Source organism: Macrobrachium rosenbergii, chromosome 5 (assembly GCF_040412425.1).
Source record: "Macrobrachium rosenbergii isolate ZJJX-2024 chromosome 5, ASM4041242v1, whole genome shotgun sequence".
Classification (NCBI taxonomy): Eukaryota; Metazoa; Arthropoda; class Malacostraca; order Decapoda; family Palaemonidae; genus Macrobrachium; species Macrobrachium rosenbergii.
The window spans coordinates 39,056,445-39,075,489 of NC_089745.1; the positions used below are offsets into that span (position 1 = coordinate 39,056,445).

General features: G+C 36.3%; 1 protein-coding gene and 1 pseudogene across 1 annotated transcript in view; one reads left to right on the forward strand and one right to left on the reverse strand.

Moving 5' to 3' along the window:
• Nucleotides 1–19,045, reverse strand: part of Rpn6 (regulatory particle non-ATPase 6) — a 36,556-nt gene that overhangs the window by 13,198 nt on the left and 4,313 nt on the right. The gene's annotated exons all lie outside the window — the stretch shown is intronic.
• Nucleotides 15,510–19,045, forward strand: part of LOC136838685 (uncharacterized) — a 13,528-nt pseudogene continuing 9,992 nt past the window's right edge.

Genomic DNA, 19,045 nt, shown 5'->3' on the forward strand with positions numbered 1-19,045 from the left:
AAAACTGACCACCAGGTACCTGGTACAGGTCCCCCGAGTGACAGATACTGGCATGAATGATGTCCCAGTTTCAAGCAACGGTGTAGAATAGAACAAGCCTAAATAAATTGGCAGATAATACGAAAAGAAAACAGAAAGGGTTAACAATATCACAATACTATATTCAGCTTGAAGAACGTCTGAAGGAAATCTACTCATTATCATTATTATTATTTTATTATTATTATTATTATTATTATTATTATTATTATTATCAACAGGAGAAAGACCCACTAAGGAAAATTTTTTTGTATTATAATTATTTTTACTAAGGAACTATTTACATAATAATAATAATAATAATAATAATTATTATTATTATTATTATTATATTGCCTTCTTAGCTTCCACCAACGCTGGATTTAAACTGAACATAGTTCCTAACGAATCACCGCTGAGATTTTTCCAGTTTATTGAAGGACAAAAGTAGTTATTTTAATAATTTCACTGTTGAACTTAAAGCTAATTCTTCAATTCCAAAATAAAAACCTTCCAGTTCCAAGGTACGCAGACAAAATCTTGGAAAAGTCTGGAAATTACCCAAAGTCCTGAGAAAATGGACACCATGGACATTGTCATTAACCGGTACATGTGTAAATCAGGAATGATCCGTTGTCTGTTATGGGAAATTTTCCACCAAAGAAAACGAGCTTTGAGAAAGAAGGTATGATATACTTTGCCATTTTTTCTTCGAAACATTTTAATTTGATATTATTATTATTATTATTATTATTATTATTATTATTATTATTATTATTATTATTATTATTATTATTATTATTATTATTATTATTATTCAGAAGATGAACCCTATTCATACGGAACAAACTCACTACAGGGGCCACCGACTTGAAATTGAAGCTTCCAAAGAATATGATGGTCATTTGGAAGAAGTAAGAGGAAGTAAATGGAAATACAGGAAGAAGAGATCTCACTTATTAAAAAAAAAAATAAATCAACAAATTAATGAATAGATAAAAATGTCAGTAAATTATTAAAATGCAATGATAATTGTATCTGGGTGTGAGGGCGTCAAATCGTCTCTCCATTCTTGTGTTTCGCTCCTCATATGTATATTAATCACGTCATATATGTTACCTGTTATTATTTCAGATTCTTTATGTATCTCATTGTATGCACCATTGTACGGCATTTCTGCCGATATATATATCTGCCTTTACATGTTCTGTAACGCATTATATATATATGTCTTTTTATGTCTGTTAACAAACACAACTTCTGTATGGACGCAGCGGGGGGGCATCAGGTCGTCCGCTACCTTTCCGTCCGCTTTCCGCACTATAAACACCTGTCGAGAACAATAAAGAATTACGGGCTGCTCTAGGAGCAAGAGCCCGTGCTGGCACAAGGCCAGCTAAATCTGAAAAACAACAACAACAATAAAGAATCAGTCTTTCACTTCTGACATTTCTTGAACCTCACATGGGTATATAAACGTATCTCCCATTTAATATAAAGTAACTATTTCCTAACTTTTAAAAATGCTTATTTTATTGTACGAATGGAATGGAATGTAGAATTTAGGCCAAAGGTCATACGCTGGTACTTATGACACGGTCATTCGGGGCAGAAAGGGAAACTTAGAGTAAAAAAGGGTTTAAAAGTGTAAGAGGGGGAAAACCCTGCAGATGCACTATGAAATAGTTGTTAGAAGACGGTGGAAATTATAATCTAAAATACGGGATGTTCTGTATACGCAATTATATAATTGTCCCAGGAACTGATAAGCGACAATTATGACTTCCTGTGATAAAATGAAACAAAAATCTGCTTTAAAAAATTCAAATTCGCAAGCATAACTATTACTGTCGATCATAGAGAGAGAGAGAGAGAGAGAGACATAATCGTTTGCTGTTTATGAACCTTGTAAGCAGGTTCTCACATTTTAGGAATAAATGAGCTAGTTTAATAATAGTATTTACTGTCTAAGCCGTTCTTTATGATGTGTTGTGAAAGCTCATTTTTATAACGTGTCTTAATTCTAAACCAGTGATATTGTTATCCCAATACTGAACAGCTTTTGTAGAAAAAAAAATGTTTATTGTTCAAATGACTTTTTTTTCTACAAGGAACATAAAAAAAATCTATAAACGTTCTTTCAGACATAACGCTGTTTCTCTGTTACGTCACCAGATGATGTCTCATTAGTAACGATAATTTGAAGTTATTTATGGATTAAAGAAATACTATCCATAAATATATATACAGCAATGGGTCACAAGAGCAAAAATAACTGATTTTCATTTTCGAGGGAAAGGAGATGATAATAATAATAATAATAATAATAATAATAATAATAATAATAATAATAATAATAATAATAATAATAATAATAAATTTACCTTTTAAAGTAATAAATTATTTGTATTTTTACCTATTTATTTATTGATTTATTAAGTTGTCTTTTTTATTTTCTAATAACTGATCTCTTCTTGCTGTATTTCCTATTATCTTCTGTAACTTCTCTCAGATGAACACCATATACTTTGGAGTCTTTAATTTCAAGTCAATGCCCTCTGTGGGCTTGTCCCACATGAATAATAATAATAATAATAATAATAATAATAATAATATGGGCGCTGTGGCAGAGTGGTTTAGCTCATCAATGGACTGGTTAAACAACATTGGGGCTGGTCAGTCGTTGGATAGGTGACCGCTCTACTCGGCATTGATTCCTTGGGAGAGGATCTTTACCACAATTTCCTCAGTCTCCTCAGCTGTAAATGAGTACCTATTCCCGATGGGGTAGGGTCCAGCATGGGTTAAATAGCAAAACTCAGCAATGATGGAAAGAAATGAAAGATTAAACGACAACGACGCGACGTAAATGGAACCTCTGGCCAGGTATACAGCACAATCGACGGGGAGGACGGTCAGGTACATACTTGGAGGTCGTCATCCAGCAACTGACCACCATACCGACAGCAACCAGCAACCAGAGACTGGAGCTACAGAGGAAAACCAGAAGAAGAAATGGACAAGAGAAGAAAATAAGGAAATATGGAGATGCCACATCAGAAGCAACCCGACAGAATGAGGATACAGAAGAAGATTGCTCAACATCTGGAATGAGAGAAATAACACCCCTCAAACAGAACAGAGGCTGGCAGACCAAGAAAGGAACACAAAGAAAAAGAACTGGCTCTCCACAACAGCAAGAGAGGAACTGGAAAGAGAAACAACACCAAGCAAAGAAGGACAAGAAGACGAATTACGAGATGATGGCACAGAAGACGACAGGAATGATGAGCTGCCAAACAACGGCACACGAGGAAACACCGAAGATGTAACAGAGAGGTCGAAATGGGTGGAAAAGAACAGACAATGGATGAAGCCAGATACAGAAAGAACAAAGATCCCCTCCATGAAAACCTAAAACACAAAGAAACTAAGGGAGCAAGAGTTTAAATAATAGTAGAACTCAGAAATGGGGATTATGGTAGAACACCAACACCACCATCACAACCAACCTAACAGAAACCAAAACAGCAACTGCCTTGGAAAAGGGGCCTGGAAAAACAAATCAATGTGATGAGATCTGACTTCAGTAAACTGAAGGAGATGGCAGAAAAGAGGCAAAGAAGCAAGAAAACAAGAGAGGAACTGAATGCGAAATACAAAGTACAGGAGAAGGGACTAAATAACACAATAGAAGATATAAAACAGTGGCTTAAAGCCAGAGCACATAAGATCCAACAGTACATGAACAGGAATAAAGGATACCAACAGAACAAACCCTTCGGAACCAACCAGAAAAGACTATACAGCCAACTAAGAGGGGAAGACAACCACCAGGAAATTCCTGAAGCCGAACCAAGTAAGAGACTGGGAAAACATATGGAGCAATCTGGTATCACACAACAAACATGCAACATGGCTCCAGGAAGTCAAGGCAGAAGAAATGGGGAGAATAAAACAAAGATTCACGGAGATTACAACAGACACAGTCAGACACCAACTAAAGAAAATGCCCAACTGGAGAGCCCCAGGTCCCAATGAAGTCCAGAAACTGGCTCAAAAACTTCAAGGCCCTACACCCAAGAATAGCAGAACAACTCCAGCATTGTATCACAAACCACCATGCACTCAAATGGACGACCATAGGAAGAACATCCCTAGTACAGAAAGACAAGAACAAAGGAAATATAGCAAGTAACTACTGGCCTATCACCTGCCTACCAATAATGTGGAAGATACTAACAGGTATCATCAGTGAAAGGCTATACAACTACCTAGAAGATGCAAACACCATCCCCCACCAACAGAAAGGCTGCAGAAAGAAGTGTATGGGCACAAAAGACCAGCTCCTGATAGACAAAATGGTAATGAAGAAAAGTAAGAGAAGGAGAACCAACCTAAACATGGCATGGATTGACTACAAGAAAGCCATCGACATGATACCGCACACGTGGCTAATAGTGTAAGAGACTGTCGCACCGATGCCATCTCTTCCAAACACACGTGTGTGTTTGTGTGTTCGTCATTCATTGGAGGGGACAAGACAGAACAAGAGCATCTCGTTTTCTTTCTCTGAAGGAACGCAACTCTACCATACAATATTTCCGTCTGTTTCTCCCTAACCATTGTTGTCTTGATTTATGTACAATCACCACTACTTGCATTGCCATGCAAGCATTCTAATCACGTACTCATAATGTTCCACCGAATCTTCTGTATCAAACTGTATGTATGTTTCTGTTTGTGAAGACGCCAAATGTCTCACCATTTCACATTTTTTATGCTACTGCATTGTATTCATTAATCTGTCTCGAATCTCATGCAATTGGCCACATGTAGAATTTCCTGGCCTTTCCATTGATATATGTTTTATCACTCTACGTTTATTGTCTCTCTCACAATCGCCATCTGTTTGTCTGCCGACAAACACAAATCTGTTTGTCTGTTTTCCCTGTCAAACACAGATGCCCGAATCTTCGAAGATTCTGTACATTCATTCAGTAAGGAACTACTAATAAACCAGTCAACACCTAGCCAGTATGTCACTCAATCCCGTCCTTACAATAGAACGCCTGAAAATATATGGGGCAGAGGAAAACACCATCAGCTTCCTTAAAAATACAATGCGCAACTGGAATACAGTACCAACAAGCTCTGGGATAAGACTAGCAGAGGTTAACATCAGGAGAGGGATCTTTCAAGGCGACTCACTGTCCCCACTACTCTTTATAGTAACCATGATTCCCATGACAAAAGTACTGCAGAAGATGGATGCTGGGTACCAACTCAAGAAAGGAGGAAATGGAATTAACCATCTGATGTTCATGGACAACATCAAGCTGTATGGTAAGAGCATCAAGGAAATAGATACCCTAATCCAGGCTGTAAGGATTGTATCTAGGGACATCAGGGTGGAGTTTGGAATAAAAAAAAATGCACCTTGGTCAACATACAAAAAGGCAAAGTGACAAAAACTGAAGGGATACAGCTACCAGATGGGAATAGCATCAAACACAAACATGAGACAGGATACAAATACCTAGGAATAATAGAGGAGAGGATATAAAGCATCAAGAGATGAAGGACACGATCAGGAAAGAATATATGCAGAGACTTGAGGTGATACTCAAGTCAAAACTCAATGCTGCAAATATGATGAAAGTCATAAACACATGGGCAGTACCAGTAATCAGATACAGCGCAGGAGTAGTGGAGTGGACATCAAGGCTGAACCAGGCAGGATTGTATCTGGGGCAGCATAGTTTGGAAAAAAAACTAGGAAAACATTACAATACACAAAGCACTACATCCAAGAGCAAATACAGACAGACTATACATAACGCAAAAGGAAGGTGGGAGAGGGGTACTAAGCATAGAGGACTGCGTCTACATCGAGAGCAGAGCACTGGGGCACCTGAAAACCAGTGAAGATGAGTGGCTATGGAGTGCATGGGAAGGACTGATAAAAGTAGGCAAAGACCCCAAAATATACAGAGACATGAGAATGAAAAACAGAACAGAGGAATGGCAGAACAAACCAATACACGAACAGTACTTGAGACAGACAAAAGAACTGGCCAGCAATGAAACATGGCAATGGCTACAAAGGGAGAACTCAAGAAGGAAACAGAAGGAATGCTAACAGTAGCACAAGATCAGGCCCTAAGAACCAGATATGTCCAAACAACAATAGATGGAATAACATCTCACCCATACGCAGGAAGTGCAATATAAAAGACGAGACCATAAACCACATAGCAAGTGAATGTCCGGCACTTGCACAGAACCAGTACAAAATGATGCATGATTCAGTAGCAAAAGCTCTCCACTGGATCCTGTGCGAGAAACACCAGCTAGCTTGCAGTAATAAGTGGTACGAACATCAACCTGAGAGAGTGATAGAAAATGATCAAAGATCCTCTGGGACTATGGTATCAGAACAGATAGGGTGATGCGTGCCAGTAGACCAGACGTGACTTTGATTGACAAAATCAAGAAGAAAGTATCACCCACTGATGTCGCAATACCATGAGACACCAGAGTAGATGAGAAAGAAAGAGAAAAAATTTATAAGTACCAAGACCTGAAAATAGAAATAAGAAGGATATGGGATATGCCAGTGGAAATTGTACCCATAATCACAGGAACACTAGGCACGAACCCAAGATCCCTGAAAAGGAATCTGGAAAAATTAGATGCCGAAGTAGCTCCAGGAGTATGCAGAAGAGTGTGCTACTAGAAACAGTGCACACAGTGAGAAAAATGATGGAGTCCTAGGGATGCAGGATGCAACCTGGAACCCCACACTATAAAAACCACCCAGTACAATAGGATGATTGTGACAGACCAAAATAATAATAATAATAATAATAATAATAATAATAATAATAATAATAATAATAAAAAGAAAAATTACAGTTGTTGAATTCACAGCCATAATTCATCCAAAGGTATTTTGCATAGAACATCAGTCAAATTATTTAAATAAATTCAAATTATGCAAGAAAACTCAGTATTCCTTCAATGACACAGACTTATGAAAATGATTTCAACTGGCCAGGTCTTTGAAAACTGTTTATAGTGGATTGGTCAATTAAGCTTGATGTCGTCATGGCGAATATTTATACACAAACTCACACAGGGAATTTCATAGATCTACGTACTCTTTTGCGGCTGGGCGAGAGCAGTCCATGGACCTAGCAAACTCTGTATATAGTGAGTCCACTTTTCACAAGGTGGTGAAGAAGTCGCCATATACCAATCCCACACACACACATGCACACACATGCACACACACACACACAAACACACACACACATATATATATATACACCCATATACATATACTGTCCATATTATATATTATTATAATATGATATATGTGAATGTTCTTTAAAAGTAACATGTTGTCTGTATTTTGATATGCTTTTCTTTCAGTGATGTGAATTTTCTTCCAATGTCTCATGTGTTGTGAAGTGCAATGAGGTGACTTTGTAATGTATGTAATGTTGTGCAATGCTTATAAATGTTAGGTATTCATTTATGTTCATAACATGCCATCTTTCGGGGGAGTTAGAAGTTTCAAATCCTGAAAAGAGGGTTATTTTGGTGACCAGATCAGATAAGTACATCCTGTTTACACACCTGCGCTTGGCCATCCAGGGAAATTGGTAAGCGAGGGCAGGCACTTAGGTTTTTTGATGAGGTTGACAGGTCTTAGTGTAGAAGAAGGAATTCAGTTTATTCTAAGATTTTAAATGACTATCTGGCAACCCAGGTTTGTAGTTAGAACAGGCATTGGTGAACGAAAATTAGTTAGCCAGGAAAGGAAACTGGTAGCAGTAAGATCTCTCTCTCTCAACCCATCTTTAAATAGAAGGTTGTGCAGTTTTGGTCACTCTCCCACGAAACATAGTTTTGAGAATTGTTTAAAATATTTGTGTTATACAGACATTGTGTAAAAAGTGTATTTTTGTTGATGAGAAAAGAGGGTATAATAGAGTACAAAAAGGAGTAAGGTAATGTGCTTATTTACTTGTTTTGTACCATGTTAAACACTGAAGTGTTGTTTTGGTAAAAGATAGTAATATTTTTTGGTAAGAGATGAATATGATCTTTTAAAAAGTGGATGTAATCTTTTGAGAGATAGATATAATCTTTAAACAGAATTTGTCTTAGTGACATTGCTGTTGGTGTATTTTCTGCTGCATATTAATTTTTAATATGTCCTTGTTTTCATATTATTCATATATGCTCATATGTTTATAATTTCATTGTTACCCAAAATTATGTGTTGATACTGTAACACTGAATACTTGTGCTGATTTCCATTTCTTGAGATTTCTTTGTCAAATTTGGAATAAATCTTAATAGTTCGAATTTTGCTCAGTTAACTTGATTTTTTGATAAATTAAAGTTTTGTGAATTAAACTTGTTTAAGAATTAATTAAATCGTATATGGTTATCAAGTAATAGTAAATCTTTTTGAGATTGTGAACTCTACTTATAACTTTTGAACTTAGGAATAAATTTGCTTGTTTAAATTTTTAAAAGCACAGTGTTTCATTTTGACCAGCAGTGATTAAAGATGTTTGTGTGTGTGTACAAGGTAAGTGATATATCTGTACCGTTCTCTTTTGATATTATCAAAGTGAATTAGAACCAGGGAAATATTTATAATGTTTGATGGAGTGATGCCCTTTTTCCCTAGTTTATTTGTTTATTAACAGTTATTACCTCACCCATAACTTGATAAACTTTGGTTGATTTTTCAAGTGTTAAGCAAGTTTTAAGGGATTACTGTTACCTTTAGAGTATTCAGTCTTAATATTATTGTTATGAGGTTTCAGGCATTTGGCTGAAGTGAGATAAATTATTGGATTTTAGTATTTGATCATTCGTGATGATAATATATATATATATATATATATATATATATATATATATATATATATATATGTGTGTGTGTGTGTGTGTGTGTGTGTGTGTGTGTGTGTGTGTGTGTTTGTTTAGACTGTGGGTATGGAAATAAATATATATGATAATGTAACATATATATATATCTTCTTCTTCTTCTTATCTTTTAATATATATATATATATATATATATATATATATATATATATATATATATATATATATATATATATATATATATATATATATATATATATATATATATGTATGTGTGTGTGTGTGTGTTTGTTTAAACTGTGGGTATGGAAATAAATATATATGATAATGTAACAATGCGTACACACATACATGCATATATATACGTATGTATACACACACGCACATATATTTATATACATACATACATATCCATATGAATAAGTGATTGAGTATATTCATACATCCTACGTATGTTTTACACCAAGGTTCTTTACACAGAAACCGAGCAGCGGCAGTTTCACGGGAAACAAGGTTTTGAAGACGACACTGCACTTTACGTAACCTTTATTAATCCTTGTCTTGAGTTTGGTCGACAACACTTCAGGAGGGCCACGGTCAAGGGGGGATTTCTCCTCTGTACTAAAACGGAAAGACCTGAGAGAGAGAGAGAGAGAGAGAGAGAGATACTCTTGCCCTTGTGTGGGCAACATCCATCCGTCTTAGGTAGCGATGTATCGTAATTATTATTATTATTATTATTATTATTATTATTATTATTATTATTATTATTATTATTATTATTCAGAAGATGAACCCTATTCATACAGTACAAGCCCACCACAGGGTCCACTGACTTGAAATTTAAGCCTTCAAAGAATATGGTGTTCATTCGAAAGAAGTTACAGAAGATAACATAGGAAATATAGAAAGAAGAGATCAGTTATTAGAAAACAAAATCAATAAATGAATTAATAAATAGATAAAAATATAAATAAATGAGCAAAATACAAGGTGAACTGTTTTAGGGTAGTAATGCATTTTATCTCCGCTTTTGTATGAATACAATTTTTAGTAAAATATTGAAGGTCAGTAAGTGCACTTCGTAATTAAGCCTCTGGAGACAATTCTCATCATTTTGAGATTTCTTGCCATGACTAGTTTCTGAAGAAGCTATTATAAGTGAGGAACATTCCCCATCAAGTCATGTACATGTACCACAGTTATTATATCAAGATTATGTTGTGTGTCAGAAAGCCACTGCTCTTGGGGGTACTTGTAATCAGAAAGAAAGAGGCATTGACTCTATTTTCAAAATTCTCCATACATCCAATGTATGGATTATATATAAGATTAATAAATACTTAACTTACTTCAAACACACACACACACACACACACACACATATATATATATATATATATATATATATATATATATATATATATATATATATATATATATATATATATATATATATATATATTAACGATCTATCGCTAGAACTTGCGATATTTTATGTTGTCATAGAGCTGGAGGAAGGAATGAAAGGAGTTGACCAAGCGCTTTCATGTATTTCCCATACCTCCTCAGCGTCAAGTGATACAAAAAATCATTATTTGTTACAAAAACACCTCTGTGGCCGCAATACATAAACATAAAAACTACCGAACTACTATTTAAAAACTAATTGTCTAAAAATGTTGTTTACAAGTAGTTCTTCCAGTTTGTACATCCCGGGGCTGTTGTTGATGAAATCTACACGAGTTTTCTGTATTATACATGACTCAACAATGTTTCTTTTCGTGATGTCTTTACAGATCATGATCTCTTTAGCTTCTTTCCAATTCATGGTGTGGTTGCATTCATTCATATGTTGAAACGAATTGCTTGCAGTATTCCCCATTCTGACATTATATTTATGTTGTTTTAATCTTGTTCCGAGATCCTTTCCACTCTGTCCCACGTACTTTTATTACAATGATTGCAAGGGATCTCATATACGCAACCATTCTTCTGTAGAGGGAAATTCCTGATTAACATGTTCTTAAGTACAAAGTTCTTAAAAATGACATTAACTCGTCTAAAAATGTTGTTTACAAGTGGTTCATCCAGTTTTACATCCCGGGGCTGTTGTTGATCAAACACACGAAAGCACTTGGTCAACTCCTTTTTCATTCCTTCCTCCAGCTCTACGACAATATATATATATATATATATATATATATATATATATATATATATATATATATATATATATATATATATATGACTATTTATCACATCACCGTGATTCATATACAATTAGTGTGTCACTGTAGTCCTGATCGATAATGGACGGTACTTATTATCAACTAAAATTCCTTCGGCAATATATATGAAAATATATTACTCGAGGTAGATGAATGATATTAAAGGACGTTTGTAGCTTTCTGATTATATATATATATATATATATATATATATATATATATATATATAATAATAATATTCTATAATAATAATTTCAAGTGCATCTTTCTTGTCCTCCCAGGGGTGACAGTATAGGGAATCTGGGAATTCCGAAGGCTTCCGGGAGTTCCGAAGGCTTCAAGACAACCTCCAGACTCTGAAGCCTTTGGGTTTCTTGCACAATACTAAAGAACAGAGTTTTAAGAATCGAAGATGAAAGGTTTTGAAGATTTATTTTGGGGAAGCCCACGTTCTTGGAAATGAATAAGCCCACGCTCTTGGAGATGAATTCTGGAGGCTTCTGGGGCTTCCGAAGGCTTCACGACGATCTTCAGGCTCTGAAACCTTTGGATTTTTTCATGGAGAAGGAATCAGACGAAAGTCTTCGAAGATTTCTTCGGGGGAAGCAGATCCGACAGCAGCTGAAGACGACTTCACAAGATCCTGAAGTCTTAAGAATTAAGGCGTTTCTCCAGGAATGCTTCAGGTGCTGAAGACTGCTTCAGAGGATCCTGGAGTCTTGAAGATGTCTTCAGGAATACGTTTTAACCGAGTTATTTAACGACTTTATTTTCAGTGCGTCATTGTGATATATATCGTGTAAGCTCGCTCCTCTGCGCTTATTGAGGCAGACAGCTGGTATAATTACGCACGCTTGTCGACAACTTACAAAGCATGCCTAAAGGAAAGGCAAATGAAGGTACTGAGAAGAGAGAGGAAAAATTAAATCGGGATCGTGGAAGAAAGCGGCAAAGGCTGCCAATGAAACACCCGGAGAGAAGTCCTTCAGATTGCAAGAGCAACGCGTTGGGCAACCCATTCACTATCATACATGTATATCCATCATGGCGTTTGATCATACAATTTGAGAATATATGGGCGTGTTTGAAAGGTTGACCAACGTGATTGAAGAATGATAAACGTTTGATATTTTTTCATCCAACATGAAGTTTGTCCACCATGATGGACGAGTGTGTGGCGGCGGTTGATCATACAAGCTCAGTTGGGCAAACGCAGTCATGACGTTCGTTACTGAATCTCAAGAGTTTTGGCTTGACTTCATTGAACTCTGGAAATCATTTCCACCCTTGTGGAAGATTAAGAGTGAGGAATACAAAAAATAGAAACCCCAAAGTTGAGTGCTATAACAAATTACTAGAAAAATTGAAAGAAATTAACCAAGGTTCAACTAAGGAGACAGGGGCTTTACCATCGTCAATAGTATAGCAAATGTATTATGATCCATTCGAAGGAAATTCGTGTAGTCTTCAGATGACGCTACAAGCTCGTTCAATAGACAATCGTGAGAAAATTTTGACCTTTTCTTAAACCATTCTTTCATCCATATTTTTTTTCTTTTCTTTGTTTTTCACTCCCAACCGCGAGAAGAATGGCAATGCAAGCATCTCTTTTGCTCATATTGACCGAACGGTTTTCTGATGCATTTAATGTTTGATATTAATCAATTGCAGTGTGTGGCAGTGTATGATCAATCATAATGGGCATACATATTTGGCCGGGTATTCACGATCAGGTTTACCTGTCAGGCCATCTGTCAGTTCATCGAAACTGACGTTAAAACTTACGTATGGACGACAGTTTGTGGGCGGAGTCAGTCCATTCACCAGAACAGATGAACTGATGGAATTACCTAAAGTTCATCCGACTGACTGACAGGTGATCGCACATTTGGACAGGTAATCAACGATTTTGTTACAGCTTGGCACTGGTTTTCGTCTAGGAAGGATCTCGGCCGCTTGGACCAGAATAGGAATAAACTTTGCATAGGCCTAATTCTATTCATTGTTAGACCCTGCGGCACTATTTGAAGAATGTTGAGTCCAAATCATATGATAAAAAATATATGTATTTCCATGTGATACAGACAATTTGGTACAGGCCTAGGCCAGTATCCTGCCTTTTTATGAAAGGTGTTATTAGTGCAAGAAGGCTTCACAGTCCATTTCATAAACTGCTGGACCAACCCCCTGGTCTAACTTAACCTTATTCATTAATATTGTGTTAGAGTAGGCACCTCACTTTAAAAGGCAATATTTAAACCCTGTTCTGTTGCGCATTTTTGCTTCTTTCCTATTTTTAAGTGAATTGCCTCGGCAGCTAGTCTTTGTAGCTCCACCTCCTTATCAGCCAGCGGAGTTTCCATCGTTGCCATATAGTGTTGCGACGATGAAGGCTAGGCGAGCACTGAGGGCGATGACCTCGAGTTGACGGTCCGACTGACAGTTCTATTCTTTACGTGTGGACGCTCATCTGTCAAACAGTTGTGGGTGAACTGACAGGTGAACCTGATCGTGAATATATATATACATATATATATATATATATATATATATATATATATATATATATATATATATATATATATATATATATATATATATATATATACAGTATACATATATATATCACTGTATATATCTACACATATACACACACACAGTAGGAAAGCATGCCAATTCTGGAATGGAATGGAATTGCAAATTTAGTCCAAAGGCCAAGTGCTGGGACCTATGACGAGGTCATTCAGCGCTGAAAGGAAAATTGAGAGTAGGAAGGTTTGAAAGGTGTAACAGGAGGAAAACCTCGCAGTTGCTCTATGAAACAACTGTTAGGAGAGGGTAGACAGCAAGATGGGAGAAAGATATGAAAGGAGGTACAGTAAAGGGAGTGACAGGGGTTGTAGCTAGGGGCCGAAGAGACGCTGCGAAGAACCTCAAGTAATGCCTACAGTGCACTGTGTGAGGTGTACTGATGGCACTACCACCCCAACCCCACCCCATCGAATAGAATTCTGGGCAGCAAATCAAAATATCGCCATTCACGGACAAATAACAAGTAGGGAACACAAGGCCACTATATTTAAATTTGTTACAATAAATAACTTAATAATGTTTATTAAGAAATTTTCGTTCCGATTTTGCTTTTCTGTTGTTAAAGTTTTCTTTCAACAATTTTTACACTAACACACTTTTATATTTAAATGGGAAAGAAATTTCGCTTATTTAATGACCACTATACTCTTCCTTTTCCATGGAGACAAACGGCAGCTTTGGAATTCTTTTTCTAAAAAGAGAACAACAATAAAGGTGTCTGGATAAATTCTACGCTAGAAGTGATTTGAATCCTGACGAATTTAAGTGGAGTATGGCAGACTGGCGATTTTAGTTTTCTGTAAAAGAAAACTATTGTGCTGGCTTTGTCTGTTCGTCCGCACTTTTTTCTCGCCGCCCTTAGATCTTAAAAACTACTGAGGTTAGAGGGCTGCAAATTGGTGTGTTGATCATCCACCCTCCAATCATCAAACACACCAAATTGCAGCCCTCTAGCCTAAGTAGTTTTTATTTCATTTAAGGTTAAAGTTAGACATAATCGTGCTTCTGGCAACGTTATAGGATAGGCCACCACCGGACCGTAGTTACAGTTTCATGGGGCGCGGCTCATGCAGCATTATACTGAGACCACCGAAAGATAGATCTATTTTCGGTGGCCTTAATTATACGCTGTAGCAGCTGTACAGAAACCTCTATTGCGCCGAAGAAACTTCGGCGCATTTTTTACTTGTATTTATCAGAACCAAAAATTTCCCGGTATGTCTTCTTAATCCTTGGTGAGTCTGGCCAAGACAGGACCCACTCCTGGGCCAAGATCTTTTGAAGGCCTTGCAGTGTTCTTGGAACAGAGGCGCTGAGTTGAGCAACGCCTGACACAGAGAACGTAAGCTTAAACCTAGATTTACCACTGATCGACGCAAAAGTAGGCCTAATCTTCATAGGCCTGCTTCCAGTGACCTGAACATGACCTGAAATATAAAAGCCATTTCCAATGACAAATGAAAGCCGTGATTCTTCAACAAGAAACCGTTAAGCAACAAACAATCCTCTGTGGCAACCGACTACCTTATTTTCCTTACTCTTCAACCTTCCCGTGATGCCTCTCGAGTTAAGGGCTCTCGAAAATATCACCGGTGGGCCCTTAAGGGTTACAGGAGGCAGGCGGACGATCATGGGAGGGGGAAGGAAGGAAGGAAGGGTGGAGCTTTGAATTAAGCTCCTTATAAAATCCGTAAGTCACCTTACGCCGAAGGAGGCCCCCTCTTTTCCTCCAGTAGGTTCTCGGCGGCTCCCACGGCAGCAGGCTCCTGTAACTAGAAGCCTTCCCAAGGTTTTGCCTTCCAGGACCAAAAACGCTAGGAAGAAGGAGAAAGAAGCAAGCCGACTGACGAGTCGTTTTCAGTTTCAGCTAGGTATCATCCCCGACAAACATCTACGATGACCCTTGGAAGATGCATCAGGTGAGAAATATATATATATATATATATATATATATATATATATATATATATATATATATATACATATATACACTGCATATATATACAATAACTATTATTTTGGGGGTGTGCTGTTGCATATTTAAAAATGTTATTTAGGTTACTGTTTTGGGGATGCTGTTGCATATTCAATTAAGAAATAGCTAATTAGGCTATTGTTTTGGGGAATAGTGTTGCATATTTAATAAAAAAAACAGCTCTTTAGGCTATTATTTTGGGGGTGCTGTTGTGTATTTAACAAAAAATGTTATTTAGGATATTGTTTTGGGGATGCTGTTGCATATTTAGTAAAAAAATAGCTATTTAGGCTATTGTTTTGGGGAATACTGTTGCATATTTAATAAATAAAACAATAGCTATTTAGGCTATTGTTTTGGGGTTGCTGTTGTATATTTAAAAAAATTATTTAGGTTAATGTTTCGGGGATGCTGTTTCATATTTAATACAAAAAAAGAGTAGCTATTTAGGCTATTGTTTTGGGGTTGCTGTTGCATATTTAAAAAAAATATAATTTAGGTTAATGTTTTGGGGGTGCTGTTGCATATTCAATGAAAAAAAAACAGTAGCTATTTAGGTAATTGTTTTGGGGGATACTGTTGTATATTTAATAATAAAGACAATTGCTATTTAGACTCTTGTTTCGGGAGATGCTGTTGTATATTTAAAAATGTTATTTAGGTTAATGTTTTGGGGATGCTGTTGCATATTTAATGAAAAAACAGTAGCTATTTCGGCTTTTGTTTTGGGAGGTGCTGATGCATACTTAAAAATATTATTTAGGTTAATGTTTTGGGGATGCTGTTGCATATTTAATAAAAAAACAGCAGCTATTTAGGCCATTGTTTTGGCGGGTGCTGTTGCATATTTAATAAAAAGAAACAATGGCTATTTAGGTTGTAATAGCAATTTTTCTGTGCATACAGAAATCAGAATTTATAAGGTAATGGTTAGGAGTATTTTGATTTATGGGCAAGCGTCATGGTACAGTACAGTGACTTCGGATAACAAATTCTTAGCATTTGAAAATAAGGCGCTCAGAAGAATATTAGGAATTAATTGAAGGGACAGGATACCAAATAAGAGAATTAGAGAAGTAACGGGGTGCAGCCGGTCGATGAGTATGTTAGATTCTCACACTGGAATTGGCTAAGCCATGTGTATAATATAGGGAATAGCACGAGATATACCGGGGTGGGTTGCCCTTGGTAGAAGAGGTAGAGGTAGGCCAAAGGAGACCTAGTTAAGGACAATGAGGCGGGAAGCAGGAGACGAGTGTTGGGGAGATCTTGAAGAGTTAGCCCAGGACAGAATGTGGTGGCGGGAGTTCATCAAGGCCCTATGCATCCCCGTGGGTGCCACAGGAAATGATTGATTGATTTAGGTTATTGTTTTGGGGTTGCTATTGCATATTTTAAAAAAGTTGATTTAGGTTAATATTTTGGGGATGCCGTTGAATATTTAATAAAAAAAAAGTAGCTATTTAGGCAATTGTTTTGGGGGTTGCTGTTGCATATTTAATAAAAAAAACAACAACAGCTATTTAGGATATTGTTTTGGGGGTGCTGTTGTATATTTAAAGAAAATTTATTTATGCTATTTTTTGGGGGTGGAGTTGCATATTTAATAAAAAAAAAAACAGTACCTATTTAGGCTATTGTTTTGGGGTACTGTTGCATATTTTGAAAATATTTTATTTATGTTAATGTTTTGGGGGAAGCTGTTGCATATTTTAAAAAAACAATTGTCATTTAGGCTATTGTCTTAGAGATGCTGTTGTATATTAAAAACATAATAGCTATTTAGGCTAATGTTTTGGGGATGTTGTGTCGTGTTTAATAAAAAAGCAATAGCTATCTAGGTTATTGCTTTGGGGATGTTGTCGCATCTTTAAAAACAATTGTTATTTAGGCTATTGTTTTGTCGGATGCTGTTTAACATTTTGTACATGTTATTTATTTAGGTCTTGGAAATTTATTAGTCCAAAAAGTGTCAGGGCAAAATTCTGAAAATTAAATTCACAGGTTTTTACGTGGCGTATCTGTGTATTAGCTCACTTTCTATTCTGAAAATGAAATTTACTGCTTTTTATTTTTACGTGACATATCTATTTACTCATTTTGTTATATTTGATAATTTTTCACTGACCTGTGGAATATTCAACATTTAGGAAGGTTTATCAAACTTTTTGACCGATCTTGGACGATAATGTTTGAAGTTAGGTATATATGGGAATCTTTACTGCAATATGCCAACATCAACATTTATTAATTTATTTTTTATTTTTTAATAGGTGATCTCTTCTTTCTGTATTTCTCATTATCTTCTGTTACTTCTTTCTAATGAACTCCATAACATTCCTTGGAAGCTTGGATTTCAAGTCAGTGGCCCCTGTAGTCGGCTTGTTCCATAAGGGCTTATCTTCTGAATAATAATAATAATAATAATAATAATAATAATAATAATAATAATAATAATAATAAACAGAAATAATAATAATAATAATAATAATAATAATAATAATAATAATAATAATAATAATAATAATAATAATAATAATACCTTCGATCTTCCACGAACTCCATGGCAATACAAGCCATTTTCTCACCATAACCCTCAAATAAAAGAGAGAGAGAGAGAGAGAGAGAGAGAGAGAGGTATGACTTTCAGTAGTTGCGCGAGGGCGTTTGTGAACTGAAGAAGGAGGAGGCTGCAGATGACAGGTGTTCAAGCCAGGTGACTCTTTTCGACAATGGCGCACAATGGGGGGTGGGGGGGAGCGTGGAAAGGAATCTCCTGTTACAGAAATGCGCCCTCTTTTGGAGGGGGGAAGAGGGAGGGGGTTACGTCTTGCTCTTCACTTTTTTTTGTGTGTATAGATCTTAGCGGGTGACTGGAGAAGTACTTCTGTCGTATGTATTAATAAAAAAATGTTTTGGCGATGTGCGTTTCAAGAGGTACACCATGGAAGATGTACGAAGTATGTAAACAAGGATTTATTATTATTATTATTATTATTATTATTATTATTATTATTCAGAAGATGAATAATGGAGCAAGCCCACTACAGTTGCCGCTGACTTGAAATTCTAGCTTCCGAAGAATATGGTGCTCATTAGAAAGAAGTAACAAAAGATAATGAGAAATACAGAAAGAAGAGATCAGTTATTAAAAAAGAATAGAATAGAATGGAATTTAGGCCAAAGGCCAAGCGCTGGGACCTATGAGGTCATCCAGCGTTGAAACGGAAATTGACAGTAAAAAAGCTTTGAAAGGTGTAACAGAAGGAAAACCTCGCAGTTGCAGTATGACACAATTGTTAGGCGAGTGTTGAGG